Genomic DNA, 14,665 nt, shown 5'->3' on the forward strand with positions numbered 1-14,665 from the left:
TCAGATATCCAACCCAAATCTCATCCATTAAAAAAAAAAATCCTTGACACCTTTGGCTTGGTTGGTTTGCACCAGTGCACTACAACAAAAGGGATAAATAGAGACGGGAAAATTGCGTCGGTATTGGGTATAGCGCTGTCTTTCCGTCGCTATAGACTCCACTTAGCAAAAAACTAAATAAATACAAGGGCTAGACGAGAGGAATAAACGAGACGAATGACGGAAACCGAACTCCTCTCTCGCTCTCTCAGCCAAACTCCTCTCTCGCTCATTCTCCCACCCTCATTCTCTTGTCCTCCTTCTCTTTCGCTCTGAGGATTTAATCCATTCTCACCCTCAGAAGATCATCAATCAGCTCGGATCAACCTCAGCTGGAGATCATCCTCAAGCAAGGAAGCATTCCGATCATCCTCAAGCAAGAAAGCAATCCGATCATCCTCTGTTCGTACTCACTCGCTGAGGTTAGGGTTAACTCCATCGTACTCTCTCGTTGAGGTTAGTTGATGGTTGCGATTCAATTTTCTGGTCATTCACAAAGGATGGAGAATTCACAGTGGCGTCTTCCTATCGTACTCTTTACAGGCCATCAATGGCATGGCGGCCGCAACATGCTTTGTGGGGAGGGGGTTACCCTTAAGGGGCTCTCTCTTAGGCTGGCTCATTCTGCTGGACAGGATGAAAACTGATTCATATCTTAAGAGGATGGGGATTCGGTTAGCTAGCAGGTGCATTCTATGCCAACGTGAGAAAGAGTCCACATTTCACCTGTTCTGGTTTTGTGACTTCTTCAAGGGTCTACAGGACTGTGCATGGGGAGACTTCTTCAAGGGTCTACTTCATTCAGAGAATTGTTGATTGCTAGGCCTTTGGACAGAAAGGGGAATAAATGGAAGTTCCTTTGGAGGTGCTGGCTATTAACAGCGTGGAGATTGATTTGGTTTGAAAGGAACAATAGAATCTTCAGGAGCTCAGCACACAATGCAGACATAATTTTTTTTAGAATCAAATGGGAACTCATGTCCAGGGTGAAATATAAATGGCCTAACTCTGATTCATCTTGGATTGGAAGTAGTAGAATTAGTTAGCTCCCCATTCAGTTGCAAATCTTGGTTAGGATACTGCTGCCTGTTTTTTCAAGGATATGTTTTCAAAATGGTTGTCTCTTATGAGGGGTGATACCTTATTACCCCCTTTGTCTGATTCTTTGTAACTCTGTTCTGCTTTCTATCTATTGATTGAATTAATTTCTTGAAAAAAAAACATTTCCTCTTCTTCTGGAGCGGAACCGTGCCCCTGTTCTAGCTTGGTTTGTGTTTGTTTTGTGGAACTCCTTGTGCTGGTTGTGGAAAGTTGGATATAGCAGATCGGACCAGCTTGGATTGTGGAATGCGTTTATTAAAATAAAAAAGATTGTTGTGTGTAAAATCATTTCTCTATAATATTGAATAAAAGGGCTTGGAATTTATGTTTCTCAACATGGTAAAGAAGTGATCTTGGTATTAATGTGGGCATCTTGAATTTTGGACCTGCTTCCATGCATGATCCGATTCAAAAATATTATGGTGATCGTACAATGAGAATTTTCAATGAGGTTTGTGGTGGCAGTGGAGGGAATGGCCTCCCATGGTACGAGGCGGTTTTGTAATTTTTTCTTTTATATTGGCTAGGGTTTTACGCTGTTGGTCACATATATAACTGCTTAATTTAAGAGATGGGTATGAAAGTTTAATGTGTGTTAGGGATTAGGGTTTTTGAATTGTGTATATTGCCTATGTATTTCTACACATCTTGCCAGTGAATTTCTGTTCTTTTTGCCCATGAAAGTAGGCCTCCAACCACATAAATCGCGTGTATTCTCTTGTTTTCCTTTTTCTCTCTATCTTGTTGTTTGCTTCATTTTATTTTAGTTATGGTTTGTGCAACACATATATTTCTTTCTGTAATAGTTGCAACTATCTTTATCAATAGGTAGCTTTGCAAACTTTATCTAGTGTATGTTGGACTTTTAGATCGGGTCCAACCGGATGTGACCCGGTTTGACACAAGCACACAAAAGAACACAATAAGAGGAGGAGGGAAAGGTTCACATTCAATATGCATTTGTCATTCATGTAACCCCTAGTCATCTTCCATTATATTAGGAGACCTCTATAGAAGCTTGATTAGAGCATACATGGTTATTGAGTTTCATTCTAAGTCTCTCAATTTTAAGGTCCTACTCACCTTTTGACTTGGCGGCCTGAGCTTATCGAGGATGTTGATTGGTTGAGGAGAATACCTACCACTTGCATTCACTGAGGTATCGTTCGAATCATCCATGACCGCATCCGATAAGTAGCGCTTTCACGATCTATTTTATGCTAACAGTGGGTTATGAGGTCACTCCACGCTGTCGTTGTGCGTGTGGGTTTATTGATGATCTAACCATGCTCATCGTATTCGATCATGCTTTTATCTTACTCGTAAATCTCTCATTAGATTTTTGAGAATCGACGGTGTAAGGAGGGAGGTGCAGGGCGACAACACACCATCTATCGGTCAATTGTAGATGTCATGATGGCTCTATCAAGGACAACGAAAGTCGCTTCTGACGAGCAGGAACCCCTAATACTGAGTTTCAGTGGGGGGTTTATTGATGATCTAGCCATGCTCGTCGGATTCAATCATGCTTTTATCTTACTCATCAATCTCTCGTTCGATTTTTGAGAATCGACGATGTAAGGAGGGAGGTGCAGGACGACGACACACCGTCTATCGGTCAGTTGTAGATTGTCGTGATGGCTCTATCAAAGACAATGAAAGTCGCTATCGACGAGTAGGAACCCCCCCCCAATACTGAGTTTCAGTCGGGGTTTTCGCACCCCACACACACACAAAGAGCCCTCTATTGCCACTGGAACGCTGCTGGGTTGGCTGCCATCGATGGCAGATGGCCATGGTCGGTGGTGGATGTCGCCAGAGCCTTGCTGTCACCATTGACGGTGGAGGCCGGTCGCGGGTGGCGTCTGTTGACTATAGTGGGTGGAAGGGGGCCAAACTGCATTCAAATTTATTTTCGTTGCCGCAGTCATCGGCGGACGACCCAGGTCGACGACGGCTGGCTGCTAGAGGCCGGCTATCGCCGATGACATCTGGGGCCGGTCGTCGGTGGCGTCCATCGGTGGCAGTGGCTGAATGGAAGGTGAATGGCGGCGGAACCCCTTTCATTTATTTTTTTTACTGTTTCTACCGCTGCAGCCATCAGCGGATGGCTGAGGCTGACGATGGCCTGGCCGGCCGCCAGCGGCGGAAGACAGTGGGAGGGGGCATAACCCTCTGTAAAAAAAAATTATCGGTTTTAGGATTGAGGGACTGGAGCGATAGACCCAATCCTAGGTTTCGGGTGGATCAACTCGATCAGGACTCGGTCCAGAGACGCGGACCTGTTTATAGGGTTCCGGTTGAACCAGGTGTATACCCGAACCGTTTAGACATGCTCGTGAAACCCGGACTTGGTATTTGGGTTCCGAGTGGATCGGGTCTGAGCCTGACCCCTTGGGACCCAGTCCAGGATCCATTATTGTTTCAGAGTGAACTGGGTCAGTAACAACGGGTCAGAGCTGATCCATAATCATACCCATCTAGGACAAAACTAATTTGGTCCTTTATGGACCAATTCAGGTGTTCTAAAAATTGGGTCTGGGGTTTCTGAAACCGGTTCAACCTTTCTGGAACCGATACAGGTATCCTAGAAACCAGGTATGTGGTTTTACGGACAAGTTCATATATTCTGAGATCGATTTTGAGGTTTTTAGAATCAGTTCAAGGCATTGTAAGATTGGTTCAGGTTTTATGAGACCGGTTCAGGGGTTTTCTTGACCAGTTCAGTGGTTTCCTAAACTTGTTCAGGGATTTTGTGACCGGTATGGGGTCTTTCTTGACTAATTCTAGGCTGTTTCAGACTGGTTTTGGGTACTTTTTGATCGGTTCCAACAGTGAGACCCCGAGTATTACTTGTAAAAGCATACCTTGTCATTTTTTCTCATGCTTTATGCTTATTTTCATCATGGATGCATGGCTTTTACATGTCATTGCATGCATTTTATGTTGTTTTAAGTTATCCATGATATACATGATATGTTTTATCAAAAATTTCATTTGTGCATATGAGATATAGAATGGATTTATGTTTTTTTATATTATTATACATAGTTTATCATGAATATACATGAATTATCATGATTGAGTATGTATGCTTTGTAATACGAATATGTTTGCGGTAAAAGATCTTGATCAACTCACTTTTGTAATCACCAAAATGATCTGAGTTGTGTTGATTGAAGGTTCTTTGAGTCATGTTGAGATTCAATATTGTGATTGTGTATGATATTTATAAAGCAATGGTTCTACCTAAAGGCATGTCATTGTGTTCCAAAGTCATACATGGTGTAATAATAGGTGTATACACCAACACATAAAATATGTTCGTACCCAAAGGTACAATGTCAAATTTCATCTAGTTACATGATCTACTAGTTTCACCAATTAAGATTCATTTTTTTTAGAATTATGAAGGTAAAACAACTCTGAGTATTATTATTTTCATCAAAGTTAAATAATAATGACTCTATTATGTTTGTCTTAGAAAATGTGAATAATAAATGATCTTAAGTTTACCTTTTCATAATAAAACTGGTATGAGAATTTATTTTCAAAGAAATTGTGTTATTCCTTTTAGGATATATGAACATAGATTTAGCTTTAAGAACTGGCAAACCTCTCATTCATGCAGTGAATAGAACAACCGATTAGAAGGCTCTCTATGAGAACTAAGAGCATCAAATAAGTTTAGCCGATTGCTTTTGCAATTTCAAGTGGCTAAGAATATTCGAGGCATCATCTCTCATTGAAGGACAATGATTTTTTTTAGAGCCATTGAGACTCAATTTATCAGTTCTAATAAAGCTAGGGCCATTTGCTTCTCTATACAAAACTTTGTTTCAGGCCATATGGATTATAAACTTCATTATAGGTCTTGATATTGTAAATTCTATTGAGAGGTCACTAAAGATCTTTTGTGATAATGAAACTTATGTGTCTTTCTTAAATAACAATAAGAAATTCACTTTGTATAGACACATGAAGTTAAAGTACTTTATTGTTAAAAAAAAACTAAGAATCATTTAGTGTGTATTGATACAATCGGTAACAAAAAGATTATTGTAGATCCTCTTACTAAATGGTTAGCACTAAGATTGTATTTCGAATATATAACGGGGATGAGTCTATTTAAGTCCTTTTGGTGTATGACAATACATTATGGTTTTATGTTATCACATTTATGAAACTAAATTGATTCTTTATAGTTTTGTGCATTATTGATTTTGTGTAAAATGTCTTTATTTTAAGAATATAGAATATCATAATAAAAATATTAAAATCACTGATAGAAAGGGTCAAAAACCAATTCATTCATAAAGGTAATCTTGAGATGCTAAAAACTTAAAATGAATGATATTATAATGTATAACAATATGACATCTCATAAAGATGTGTTCATCTCCATGACTTGTATGATTCATTTTTGTGATTAAGTATAGTATGTGGACCCACATAAAAATTTAATTGAGATAATGATAAAGGACCTCGATTATGTGTTTTTCTTTGTCAATGGGGTCAAGTGAGAGAATATTGGATTTTTGGATCAAGTCCAATTGACTGTGACCCATTTTGACACAGGCACATGTAAATACCTCAAATTTTTCAAAATTTTAAAATTTCCCTTTTTGCCCCTAGCACCCACCTTCTGAGTTATTCAGAAGGGCAATTGAGTCAATTCCTAATCATTTCTCGGATTCACTTCCTTGTTGAAGATCCAAAATCCAATTTCATTTTCTATACTTGATCCAACCTCGGATCCAAATTAGATATCTAAATCCAATTTTGAGCCCGAATCTTCTATTTTCAATCCAAATCTAAAAATTCAAAATCAATTCTCTGTATGACTCAGATATTTCACCCAGATCCAATCTCTATTTGGATCCATTCCTCTCATTTTTTTTAGTTCGAGATCCAAATTCGATTTTTACTCAAAACCTCAGATCCAGATCTATTTTTAAGATTCAATTTGTTTAAATTTAATTTCAAAAGCTCTCCTTTGCAAAAATCCTCAAATTTCAAAGCAAATATTTTACAAAAACTTTTAAAACTTTATCTGGATCCCATCTCTTATATTCTAGGTTTCTTTTAAGAAAATAAAGGGGGCAAAATTTCAGAAAACAACTTTATTTTTTTTTGAAAATTTTGCAACTAAAACCTTTTTTTTTGAAAATTTTTAAAAACTTGAGGGACTATTCTTGAAAATATTGTAACAGTTCTCTCCTTTATAACCACCATCGAAGGAGAGGGAGAGGATCCATCGAGCTTTGCTAGGAGATCTCTTTGCAAGAGGCTCTTCTCCCTGCTTCCCTTCTGATCTTCCCTCTTCCTTCTTCTTCTCTTTCCCCTTCTCTTTCTCCTTTTCTCTTGTTTTTGGGTGAAGAAGCTCGATCCTGCAACAGTGTACAGAGGAAACACCTCATTCTTCTATAATCTGCTCCACTGATCGGGTAAGATGCCACCCTCCCATTTGATTCATTTTCTAAGTTATAAAAGATGTTCTAAGTTGTTTACTTTGTTTTAATAAATTTGTGTGATCTAATTGTTGGCTAGCGTCGTCTTCATCAACATTTGTTTACTGTGCATCTTATTTTTCATTTGCATTTGTGTTAGATATCTGTGATATTTCTCATTCCGTCTTTCCTTTCTCTTCATACATCTCATTCTCATGGCACTTCTGCATCGTGATTCATTTATACATTTGTGTTGGATAGCATATTTGGACTTCATTTCCATCTATATGACATCTGACCATTCATGATTCAATTGAATTATACATTGAGATTTATTCGTATTGGGTAGCATATTTGGACTTCATTTCCTTCTATGTAACATCCGACCATACACACATTTTCTGTTGATTCCCATTTTTTTCCTTGTCATTCTTTGTTTTGCATCGTTCCATTCCATTTTTACAGCATTTGTTTCATTCTTGCATCTGTTCATATGTGCGTGAAGCTTGGCATTACATTCATCATCTCATTCCGTCAAACCTAATTTGCCGTGAAGGCAGATTTGAGCATCTGCTTTGATCTGGCTTCCTATGCTCTAATTTACCACAAGAAATCATCTGATCTAAGTTGCTGTGAAATTCCTATTTGGTTCATCGTGAAATCCTCATTAGCAGTGCAGATGATTTTCATAATGGACCCGATTTCACCCATTGTTTGATCAAATGCTGTTAGTGGCTTGTTCATTTGCTATATTTTAACCCCCCCTTTAGTATCTCATTTTCTTTCTCCTTTTGTTTTGCCCTTCTTCATTTTATTGCTTACCTGCATCATTATGTATCAACCTCCAGCATTAGCATCTTGCTTCATACTTCATTTGCATTTCATTATATGCATACTCCATATACATCTAATCATCATCTATTTCATGTTCAACATCCAATAGGGTAGCCCCATTTGCACCAAGGCATTCGGATATGCTGCACATATTCAACGTGTCTTCCCTTACCATTTCCCTTAAACATACTGTTCAGTCGGATTGCATTTTTTTAGTTACATTAGTTTTTGTCTCAATTGCATTTTAGTTCTAATTTGTATTTTCTTATTTTTTTATCTTCTGTTTAATCATCACTTTCATTTTGGACATCATATATCATCCTTTACATCTCATTAGTTTGTTGCATCTCAATAGATCTGCCACTTATCATTCATAATTGATTGAATTCATCGCACCAATCCAAATTATTGGAAATGATACAATTGTATTTAACCGTGATGGGAAGAATTATGCCCAACCAGAAATTATGTCACCCATTGATACACTATCGAAGAAAAAAGCATTGGAAAAATCAAAATATGAGCGATTCCTAGAATCAGTGAGGCGGTTTATTGCAACATCAGATAAGGAATTAGAACTTTACTACCGGCATGTTGCACTCTATGGTGATCCATCTTGTCATGACTCATACTCAAGATCTGTAGTCCAAAAACACTGCAGTAGACCACAAAATCTTGGATATTCTGAAGCTAGAACCGTTAAGTTAATGGATGATGGTACTTCTACCGACATCTCTAACACAAAAACTGATACTGAGATTGAAGAAGGTCAAAATCAAAGAAGCCATGCTTATTGAGAAATTGAAGAAGTATGAAGTGCCTAAGCTTCAAGGTCCAACTGTTGAACCAGAAAAACTAACTGGCGAGGAGCGATTTTATATAAAAAAATAGCTTAGAAAGAGTCTAATTATGTCCCAGTTGATAGAAGAGGTGTATTTTGTGGTGGTGTACTTAACATGCATTTGCATTGAAAAAAGCATGAGACTTGTAAGGTCATCTGTTCAACCATGTAAACCTGGTCAAATATATTCATATGCAAAGGAGATAGTCAGATTAAGTGGTGGCACATCCATTTCCCATCTGATTCATTTCCTGCGTCCATTCCATTCCCTGCACCTCACTGCATAGGCATATCATACTTAGTTTTTGCATCTCACTGTGCATATTAATCAATTTCTCTGCATTTCAAACTACATATGCATATCATGCCACTGTGCAAGCACCTTGATGTGCTGTGTGCAATCACACTATTTCCTGCACATCAAACTTTGATATGCCGTGTGGAAGCACTTGGATATGTTGGTTGAGAAGCATTTGGATGTGATGGCTGAGATCACTTGGATATGCTAGTTAAGAAGCACATGGATGTGCTGACTGAGATTACCTTGATATGATGTATAAAATCTTTCTATCTCCTGCACATCGACATCTTGATGTGCTGTGCTAAAAGCACCTTGATGTGTTGGGTAAAATCACCCTGATTCTTGCACATCGAACCTTGATGCTGTTGTGTATAAACCTTGACTAGCTGTGTAAAACCACCTTGCTGTGCTGTTTTGCTAATTTACTATTTTGTTGATTTATTGACTTACTTTTGCTGAAATCAATTTATTGATTCGTTGTTGCTGAAACCAATTGGCTGCTGCTGCTGAAATTAGTTTACAGAGATTGATTTGCTGCTGGTAGCTCATTTGAATCATCCACTGCACATCACCACTTCATTCTCTACACTTCACTGCATATGCATCTCACTGTTAGTTTATAGTTTTGCATTTCATCTCATCACTATGTGTCCATTCCATTCCCTGCACACTGTTCACTGCACTTCATTTCTTCCATTGCACTGCATTCCATATTGTATATGCATTTTAGGTCTCATACATTTTCATATGCATATGCATTTTCCTATGCACTTTAGCATGTATACTTTCATATGCATCTTCATATGCGTATACACTTTCCTATGCACTTCAATGTGTATACTTTCATATGCATATACTTTCATATGCATTTTCATATGCATATATACATTTTCATATGCATCTTCATATGCATATACACTTTCCTATGCACTTTAGCAAATGCATTTTCATGTAATTTTCATATACATATATACATTTTCATATGCATACGCATCTTCATAGGCCTTTCGGCATTTGCATTTCCATATGCATATGCATTTTTATATGCATTTCCACATATATATCTTTATATGCATCTCAGTATATGCATTTTTGTGTGCATTTCAGCATATGCATATTCATATGCTTATATGCTTTCATATGCATTTCATCACATGTACAGGCATTTGCATTTTCATATGCATTTTAGCAGATGCACTTCCATATGCGTTTCATCATATGCATTTCAGCATATGCATTACATTTGCATTCTCATATGCATTTTAGCAGATGCATTTCAGCATATGCATTGTATTTGCATAAGCATATGTATATCCTCGTATGCCTTTCAACTTTAGCATATGCATTTCATCATGTGCATTTTTCATTCCATTTCAGCATATCATATGCATTTTTCATCTTCGCATAGGCATATGCATCTCCATTTAGTATAGGCATATGCATTTTCATCTAAGCATAGGCATATGCATTTCCATTCTAGCATAAGTTTAAACATTTCATTTCAGTATAATCATACATATTTTAGTTTTAGCATAATATTTGCATTTTTCTATTGCATTTTTTCTACTTTGTGCTATTTTGTGTTTTGCAGGGAAGCCTGAAAGACCTTGGCTTCACTTTTATATTAGAAAATTTTCATGTTCAGTTTGAATTCAACATTGTAATACCTTCATTTAATGAGAATTTCTATCTTTTTGCCTAGATTAGAATGGATGAGCATGTAGTTACATTTCAATTTCTCATAATTGGTTGTGGCATTTTATTTTCACTTTTTTAAAAAATGATACAATGGGAGAACACGAATGACAAATGCACCCTTTAATAGAGGATAAATAAAATTAAGTAAAGTTCATATTTACGGTCATAGTTGGAATATGAATAATACTTAAAATTATTATTCTTTATTAAAATATAATTTATTTTCAAAATCATCATATTTTCAAAATGTAGTTTTCTTCTTTTATCAGAATTCAAAGTAAAGATTAAATCAAAATATATTTGTAGCCATAGTCATGAATATATGGAAATTTAATCTTGCTTTAATTCTATAAAAATACAAAATCTATTTTATTCTTTCTTGGAATTTAAATAAAAATCAAATTAAAATATGTTTGTGACCATAGTCATGAACATATTAAAATTTAATCTTATTTCAATTCTATTAAAGAATAAAATTTGCCTTCAAATTCCAAATTTTAAACAAATTCTTTCAATGCATTCATCATTTAAGATAGAATTACATCATGATTCGCCATCTTTTTCAAATTATTTCAAGTTATTTTCAAAATTCCAAGTGATTCTTGAAATAGATTTTCAAAAACATAGTTTTCATTTATAAATTCAAAGTCATTTTTTCATTTACAAATTCAGATTTATCTTTTTATTTCATTTTTTTAATTTCATTTTTAATTTCACTCAGTTTTAAATCCTATTTCAAATTCTAATTTTTGATTCTTATTTCTAAACTTCCCATTTTCAAATTTCACATTTTAACTTTGAATTTCACTTCAAATTCAAATATTAAGTTCAATTCTTTACTTATTTTCAAATCCCCAATTTTGAATTCTATTTTCATTTCAAGTTTAATTTCAAAAAATTTGAATTTTATTTCCATTCTCAATTTAATCAAATTTTGGAATTCACTTTGAATTTTTAATTCAAATTCTAAATTCAATTTTGATTTCAAACGTCAATTCAAATTTTAAAATCAATTCAAAATTTTAATTTCAAATTTTGATTTTCACTTCAAAAAATTCAATTTCAAGTTCCATTTTAGAAACAAACTCAAATTTCAATTCCAACTTCAAAATTCAGTCTTTTATCTTTCAATTTCACTCTTTTCCAAATCCATTTTAGATTTCAAATATTCATTTTCAATTCAGATTTAAAATTCTAAATTTTAAACTCTCAAAATCTTAAAATTCTATTCCAACTTTTGATTTTAGTTACAATTTCAACTTCAAAATTTTGAATTCCTAATTTCATTTTCAATCTCAAATCCACTTCAACTTTGGATTCAAATTTCAAATTTTCAAATCAAGTTCAATTTCTGAGCCACTTCTTCAAGGATATTTTCAAACCTATTTCCAAATCACTTGGAAAGATCCAAATGTCTGAAATATTTCCAAAAGCATACATCACAACACAAGCATGATTCTATGTGCATTTAGGATTTTAGAATAATCACTTAGATAAATTTAGGCAAAGCAAAAGGCATTGGTTCGATCCTTGGTTCGATTACCTCTGGTAAAGGCGCCAGGAACGGTTGAACCTCGTACCGACGAGCGAATCCTGTCTCTCCATTTTTTTCTGCAAATTTCAAAACGGAGGTGAGTAATTTTTCAAAATCTTTTTCAAAAAAGTCAAGTGAGACCTTGCAAAGAGTTTCTTCTTTCTTTTTTTTTCCCCTAAAAAGGGAGGAAGAAAGATTTTTTTTTTTTTTTGCAACGATCACAATATACTATGAAACACAATAAGAGTGGGGGGCTATTATGAGAATGTGAAAGGTTTACATTCAATATGCATGAATGTCATGCACTCATCTCCCACTATATAAGGAGACCTCCATGGATGCTTAATGATGATATACATGGTTATTGAATTTCATTTGAGTCTTTGGGTTCTAGGGTCTTGCTCACATTTTGACTTTGCGATCTAGGCTCATTGATATCATCGATTGGTTGAGGAGAACACTAACAACTCACCTCTATAAAAGTTTGATCGGATCGACCATAGCGGCATACAAATAGTAGCATTATCCCATTGTTTATGCTTACAGTGCAGAACCCAATTAATGAGTTGCGTTGATGATTCAATGCAACTTTTGTTTTATACACCTACTAGAGTCTCAATCGTCAAATGAGGCTTGCCGTTATCTGACAATCTTGACCATTAAAATGGGTGACAAGGCACATGACCAACTTTATTCCCGCCCAAAAGGGGTAACGGTGTGGTGCCATTAATTGGATTTCAAAATAATAAAAACTAAATAGATGAAGGAGAAAGGAATTACATATTCCTAGGGGTGTCAACTTGACCCCGATTTTTGGGTATAGTATCAGGTCCAGAACCAGGTCTAATCAGACTCATCATAAGAGAAATCCTACCCGGACCCGATAAAAACTACATGAACCAGACCCAGATCATACCTGGTAAAATAATATTTTTATCATTTTTATATTAAAAAATTATGGGTCTTAATTGAAATTTGGGTCAGGCCTGGGTCTGGTATAAATTTTTATAAAGTATACTTAAATCCATGTATTAATCCGACATTCGGATCTGAACTTGGGTCTTCTTATTTATCATCATATCCAACCCTTTAGGGTATAGTATGGGTCGGGGTCCCGCTAAACCCGACCTGTTGACATCCCTAGGTATTCCCCCCTCCCCTTCCATTATATATATATATATATATATACCTTATGCAAAAATGCCCGAAGGACCAAGGGAAGGCCCATTAAAAACAGAAACACAGGACGATCTACTTGCAAATGAGTGCACCCAGTACTCAAAACCGCGGCATGTGAGCTCTGGGGCTATGAGACGTGAGATGACTGGATCCCATCTTGTGCAGTTACTGGATCCAATCATCAGCAGTGTCAAACGCAATTGTTTCTTTTTTTTGTTTGTTGAAGTAAGCAATGTCAAAAGCACTACCTTGTCCACCAAGCACAAGGCAGCAGTGCGTGGCCCTATAACACATTAATATGGGCCCCATCTAAGTCAACGCAATGTGATTGGTGCTTTATTTTTTTTATATAAAAACCGGGTCACTTAGCGGGCCCACTCCCTGCAAGTTCAACTCTGTGTGGCGTCATCGGTGCCCAAGCCTCTACCGAGCCCAAAAATTTTGTGTTTTGACGTATCACCTTGATCCCAACTTCACTGTGCAAGTTCTTGCCAATCCTATTAATTTTATTTATTTCTTTGAGCCTTTTCAGCTTGACATAACCTGTGTGGTCTTATTAATTCTATTGATGAATCAATCATCCCCACTTAAAGCAGAGAAATGCAAAAGTATATTTGCAAGGAGACTGAGAACGAAATATTTTTTATTTAACATAGAGGAATTTTGGTTGCATTTTTTAAAAGTGAAAATACTGTTTAAAAGAGATTCACTTTCAAAATCTCATGGCTTAATAAGATGCATCTCAAAATGAAATTTACTTTCTAAATCTCATTTTTTATTATGTGTCAACTCACTTTTAGGCTTGCTTTCAGGAGTTTTGTAAAAAAAAAGTTTTATGTTTAATTGCTTTTAAAGTACCGTTTAAATGAGATTCACTTTCTAAATCTCATGTGAATAGAAAACACAAAACATGCATGCAAGCAAACTTACCCCTAGTAGTCAAATGACATCACGTTTATGTTAGCTTAACCTAAGAGAAGTTGAGACTTTTAGCGTCGGCCTGTAATAGAATATTCAGAGTTTACGATTAAAAAATTACTTCCTGCAGAGGTCAGTATTTTTTTTTAAAATTGAATTAACAAATGGGTCACGTACAACTCTTTGACTTTGCTTTGCATATCGAAATCATAGAACATGTCCACGAGAAACAAACCCCTAGACTTTTTTTTTTCCAAAGGCATTACTTTTTTTCCATAAGAACAAACCGCTAGAACTTGTTGCAGTATTTGTTCGTGGAGAACAAATTACCATAAAAGGTTCAATGTTTGCCCTATTTAATCATACATGCCCTATGTTTTGGGCTTTACATGTCACGGCCTCGCGTTCAATCTCTTTTCTTTTTACTTTCTTGTAGATTCTAGAGAAAACGGGTGCTTTTAAATCGGCGAAAAAATACAGTCTTTTGAGAATTCTTCAATCTTAATCTCATAGTTCCTACATCGTAACTTGTTTTTCAAAGGAAAATCTCTCTCTCTCTCTCTCTCTCTCACACACACATATTTTTTTGTCATTTTTTTCAGCAGTCTTTTTTAATGAAAAACCTTAAATACTGTATCCAGTATTTAACAATTTTCTGCCATTTCACGTATTGCTAACTCTGCTTGTTTGGTAGGAGCTGCTAGTGCACGTCACCATGTGCTGGGACGTTGCAAGTTCAAAACCCAATGGTATGTTGTATAACTGGTGGG

The sequence above is a fragment of the Nuphar pumila genome, chromosome 14 (genome assembly GCF_984573655.1).
Source record: "Nuphar pumila chromosome 14, dmNupPumi1.hap1.1, whole genome shotgun sequence".
NCBI lineage: Eukaryota > Viridiplantae > Streptophyta > Magnoliopsida > Nymphaeales > Nymphaeaceae > Nuphar > Nuphar pumila.